This window comes from Pteropus vampyrus, unplaced genomic scaffold (genome assembly GCF_000151845.1).
Source record: "Pteropus vampyrus isolate Shadow unplaced genomic scaffold, Pvam_2.0 Scaffold215, whole genome shotgun sequence".
Taxonomy (NCBI): Eukaryota; Metazoa; Chordata; class Mammalia; order Chiroptera; family Pteropodidae; genus Pteropus; species Pteropus vampyrus.
The window spans coordinates 1,250,021-1,256,020 of NW_011888996.1; the positions used below are offsets into that span (position 1 = coordinate 1,250,021).

The 6,000-nt window shown below is 39.2% G+C and overlaps 1 protein-coding gene across 2 annotated transcripts in view; it reads left to right on the forward strand.

The window, feature by feature from the left end:
• The window catches only part of PTDSS1 (phosphatidylserine synthase 1), a 61,841-nt gene that overhangs the window by 1,970 nt on the left and 53,871 nt on the right, over window positions 1-6,000 (forward strand). The window lies entirely within an intron of this gene.

Here is a 6,000-nt window from a genome sequence, read left to right on the forward strand (position 1 = left end):
AGAATAAATTGTCCTCTGCACATGCATGCATGTACACGTACACATGTATACACACACACACAAGTGCCAATGGTACCTCCCTTGGGAATCATTGAATTTTTTTCATATTTTCATAAAACTAATATCTTTTCACATAATACTAGTTCTTTACCTCCATAATTCATTTGACTTTTGGTTCTTATTTTGTGTTTATCTACTCGCTTTAAAGGTATAAAGCATATGTAACAATTACATACTCAACGACTGAAAGATATGGTTACTATTATTGTAAAGTCTTCTGGTAATGCTCTGCTATGGGATAAGACCAGTCCTTTCCACAGTATCCAATCAAGAACATATTTCTAGCTTTGGAAATAAATCAGTCTTGTCCCTAATTATCGTTACCCTCAAATACATCATTCTATCCTCTGATTTTACCACTTAATAGCTGTGTGCCCACTTAATTTTGCTAAGCCTCAATTTTCTTATCTATGTAAAATGAAAATACCTAGTAATACCCCACAGGGTTGTCTGTCATGAGGGTTCAGTTAATTTTTGTAGATAATTTATGTTTAGCTCAGTGCTAAAGAGTAAGTGCTCAGTAAATATTAGCTGTTATCATTACATCATTTCATTATATGCTAACACCTTTTAACTTATGTTTATCATTGAGTGAGAATGTAGTATGCTCTATAATTGAGAAAAACAATAAAGGCATTGGAAAAATGGACATTGCTTGGATAACATACATGCCTGTTTCATATTAACTTCAGTTTAACTTCATCTCATATGCAAGTTGGCAGTGATGGAATTAGTGCAGGAGTTTCTTTGGAAATTAGAAAAGTAATTATGGTGTTTTATTTTAAATAATGAGAACAAAAATGAGCAGTTTTATCTTTAATATTATTCCAGACCAATTCACAATAGATCTCTCTTCCTCTTTTCTAATATAGGAAGTCACATTCTTCTGGAATTTCCCTTTTACAGCATATTCTGTCAAAGCACTCAATAAATTGCATCAGTGAAAGCCTAACAAATGAAAATGAATTTTAACAGCTTATCAAAAATAATAGAAAAGGCATCTGAATCTTAAACTATGGCCTTTTCCAAAAATGAAAAAACTTTTATTTCTTCGACTAACCTTGTAAAGAGACAGAAATCACACATTGAAGAACTAATTAATGTTAAGCTTCACCTTATGTAAAATCATAAACACCATTAAAACACTTATATCGTGTCTTACTCATTTTTGTGACCCTTTAAAGTAGGACATTACAGTGATAGCTCTATCTTCCTCCATAAAGATTGAAAGTAGTGACTTCTTAAATGAAAATTATTCATTCTGTGCTCTTTTCCAATAATTATCTCCAGTACCTGATACTTATTTTATAACAGGATTTTAGTTGAATTGATTTTAGTTTAGACTGTTCACTGCAGTTCTTTCAGTAAAACTTTAAAAATATGTCTTAAAGTTTGTTTTTCAAAGACTAGTAGTCTAAGAGAATAGGCGATAGACTACTTCTGGGGTATCATATCACTAGTATGTGAGCAACAGTACCCACGTCATGTCACAGGCAGCAGAGGCGCAGCAAGAATTTAGGATTCTTGTGAAGGATAAGATACTTCACACAAGTCTGAGACAAGTTTGGATTTGTCAGGTAGTTCTTTCGTTCAGCAACAACTAGTCCAACTCGTTGTTAAATCATAACATTTAAATCTCCTGTCCCCATCACTCTCATTAAAAATAAAGCCAGATGCTATTGAATCATTCTCCCTAAGATTTGAAAAACCTCATTTTGCCACCACTTACAATAAATATTTTTATAAATGCTTTAGTATAAGTCTTATAAGTTTGTTCAGCCAGAGTGGGGCAAGGAGAACCTTTGTCTTAAGCTCAGAGTGTAGTAATTACTGAGGTGCCTCATATTTACTCTGTTTTCAGAGGGTGGTAAACTTGGAAATGTTGAACGGCCTTAGTTTCAAAAACTCAAGCTTTAGATTTGAAACACCAAAATCTACTAAACCATTTCCCCTGATAGCATCTCTTCCTTCATGGACACCACCAGCCTTCCCTGTTCTTTCCCTTTTAGATGGTATAGATCCCATTAGAAAACCACTCCTGCTGCTGATTCAGTTGTCTTGGTCCTGATTCCTTTGTGTACATCATCATGTTCTTTCTCCTCCAATAACAGAGGCCTCGGTGTCCTTGTTCCCCTTTATTGGCTGTATCCATAGGAGCTGTGTCTTGGGATTCAACCAACCTTGGAGGTGAACAGAACACACTGTGTTAGGTGGCACCATCTAAAGAGGTCCAGTTAACAGTGCTCTTAACATTCCCTTTCCCACTTCCTGTTTGAATCATTTTTTTATTGGATTTAAATAAGCATCTTTTTATTTCCTTTCTCATACTTATTTATGGTGTTTTATGTTCTAATAAGATTTTAAACTTATTGAAGGGGAAAATGTATCATATATTTCTTTTGAGTCTTCTGTGGTAAATAGGCAACTGGGAGACTTTAGGTGGTTTAGACAATACTTTACCTCAGAGAGATTACATGCCTAGGAACTGCTGCCTGGTGTTTACTATTTTAGGTGTAATTCTATTACCAAGTGTAATACAATTTATCTATGGTATAAACTTTGTAGCCTCAGATTTCTGTAGGGGAGTTCAAGTTTTTCAGTCTTGAATCCAGAAGCCAGGGCTTGTCCAGTCAGCCAGGACTGCTTCCTCAGCATCTGCTTCAGTTCAGCAATCTGGCAGGTCATGTTCCAACCAGCCCAGGTCCCCACCACCTGGAGTTCATCTAGTTTATCTTCACCAGGTCTCATTGGGCCTTTAGAGCTTTCAGAGCTGTTCTCTTCGATGCCCAGGCCTTAGCTTAGCAAACCTCCAACCCTTTAGGAGAACACATTCACAGGCCTGACTCTATCTCCCTCCAGTCTATTCTCCACAGGGTGGCCTTTGTGACCTTTTAAAGACAAAATTGGGATCCCATCTGTCTCCTGCTTATAGCTTTTCGCTGGATCCCCGTCATATGTAGGAAGTACTAGCTAGACCCTAAGGTTATAGAGTAGGTCGGCTTCCAGCCTCTTACCCTTTCCCCTACCTATATACAAGCATACACATCAGGCCCAGACAGTTTGTCAGCCCCACACCCAGCGCCAGGCTGGCAGCTCTCTCTTTGAATGGAAAGCACCTCCTTGCCTACCCATGAGCCCATGGCATCCTTTACAATCTACCTGGATGGTCCCTCTCCCAGACACCTTTTTTACATACCTCCAGATACCTTTTATGATTATATATTTGTTTCCATATCAATTTCTTGAGGCCAAACATCTTAATCTTCCCAGGATACACATCCACTAAAATAAACGCTGAATGAATCAAATATAAGAAATACATTTATCCAGTAAGAATTTTAAAAAATATCACTCTTCTCCTTTAGCGATTATCTCAGCTATAATTCTTGAAAAAGATAATTTTGTATAAAAAAAAACAAATGTTATCTTCAAAGATAATACCAAAGCTAGTTAGTATCCATCTACCTTGTAACCCGGGACTCCGTTTTCCATTGGGAGAGCGGATCCTTAAACAGTGACGACTAGCCTCATAAACATGACCCTACCTATGTATGTCAGTTTCAAGGACTCATATTAAAAGTAAGGGAAGAAGAAGGATGGGAGGGGGAGAGAAAGAGGGACAGTCAGCTTAGCAGCCTTAGGAGTCAGGATCAAGGCTGGACTTTCTTGTCTGCCCAACCCAGGAACACAGTCTGGCCTGAAGATTGTAAGTGAGTGAATGGAGTTTGCAGTGGTTTCCTGAAGTCTCCTCACCACTGTCTGTAGTCGGACATTAAACTGACACAGAATCTGAGTCCAAAACTTTTTCTGAGTGCAAACTTTTTTTTTTTTTTTTAAACTCAGGGCTTTCCTTACATTTTCTTGCTTTTAAGACAGTCTCTCTTCCCTGGGTATTTCTCTATACTGATTGAAACAGTGAATGGACAGAAGGAGTTGAGGTGTTTGACTATTTGATTCATCACTGAGTACCAGGACAGGAAGGTCACTATCAGTGGACCCTCTGGGCTCAGGCTATGATTCATTATCACATTGCCTGAGTCACAGGGCAAATTAGCTATAGCATCTCACTCTTCCTGGCTATGTTGAGAATGCCTGCTGTGTGCTGAGCATTGTGCTAGGCACTGGCGGTACCTGGGAGGTGTGAGGTGGGACCTTTGCCTTCTGGAGCTTAAATTACAATTTTATTGTAATCTGTTCATTCATATTTTCACTGTATGTGGTCAAGGCTACCCAGCATACTTCTGAAATGCCTCCTAAATTTAGCAGAGAGGAAAAAAGGAGATTGCTTCCCTAAACATGTATGTTTGTATCATATTGGTCAATGTAGCTGTCTTGACTTGGAGCCAGCATCCCGGAAGCCCTGGCTCCTACTTCCACTCCACCTCGATTTGTGGGTAAGACGAAGCAAGAGCTTTATTTTCTATATCCTTAAAGTAAAGATAATACCTGCTTCCCCCCAAACTGTAGAACAGTTAAATAAAATGCCAGTTGGGAAATTTCTTTGAAAAGCTCATAGCACCAGAGATTGAGACAATTGTTAGGAGCTATAGGAGGCTTAAGAAATGAGAAGTCAGGGAGCTGTCACAGCATCACAGCTGAGAGCTTGAAGTCCTTTTGGTTTCTGTTCCTTAGCTGAGCAAGAATTTGAGGCCAAGGAAAGTTGCAAGTTCTTCCCTGAGAAATGGGAACCTGAGTGCCCCCTCAAAAAGCCTTTTAGGAGACAGTAACAGCCCCATGAACAAGGCCAGTCATGTGGAGAACTATCAAGTAGTGCTTTGTGGGGAGGTTGTCACCTTAATTAGAGACAGTTCCAACAAACACCAAAACAAATAAACAAACAAAAACACTTTTCTCTCAGGCTAAACCTAAAATAATCTAAAGCTATACGATATAGCTATAATTTATATAATTTAGATTTATGCCTTGTCCCTTTTCATCGTGATTCTCTCAAGAATAAGGACCATGTCTGTTCATCTTTGTCTTCTCAGCCCCCAGAATAGTAGCTACCCCATTGATGAGTGTTAGCTAAATGAGGGATATACTAGGGAAGAAAGCAGGGCACAGAGATGTTGAGTAATCTGCCCAAGGTCACACAGGCTGATGATGTTGAAGCCAGAATTCCAGACCAGGCAGTCTGGCCCCAAGCCTGTACTCCTGGTCATGGCAACAAACAGCCTCTTAAAGGGGAGAAAACTTGGACTTTAGAGTCATGCCCCATCAGTAAAATGAAGATTACGATCATTTTCCCCTCTTAGGGTGTTCTGAAGATTAAGAAAGATAACATGAAAAGCAACTGGCATTCTGAGTGAGGCACAGATATGGTGGATGTGCAGAGCTTACTAGTTCTTACCCCTTAATTTTGGGTTTCTGGAGTCATTGGTGTGGTCTTGTGGCCTGTGTTGCCAAGTTGCTTTTTCACGATTAACCATATCTCAGTGTATGGTTATGTCTCTAGATTACTTGGAGTTTAGAAAGGATGAACTCACACCAGGCCTTAGAGAATGTCTCCGTGTGGACAGACTGGCAGGAGGATGGGGGCGGGGTGGAGTAGGTGGCCTCATTACTCATGCATTCAGTTCTTTCTGTGCGCCCACCTCTTGTAAGAGAACGTGCGTACACCCTTTCCACTCATGACACTCGAAGTGTGAAGCTGGGGCCATTAGTCTGATATGACTCAGATTTCTTCTTAAGCTCACCTGCCTGTTCTCCAGTCTTTGATCACAGAAGTTTGATCTTCCTGTTCTGTGTATTTTCAGTTTATCTAATGACCTCACTGTCCATCTTTGATACTTTTTTTCCCTAACTAGACAAAGTATAAAACTGCCAGCTTTTCAGACCCACTGCTATGTTATTCAGGTTGTTTAATTTGCCGCCTTTTTTCTCCTGAAACTAGGCCATCCATTTGATCCTCTTCTTTCTAATAAAATTGACCAAAATTTA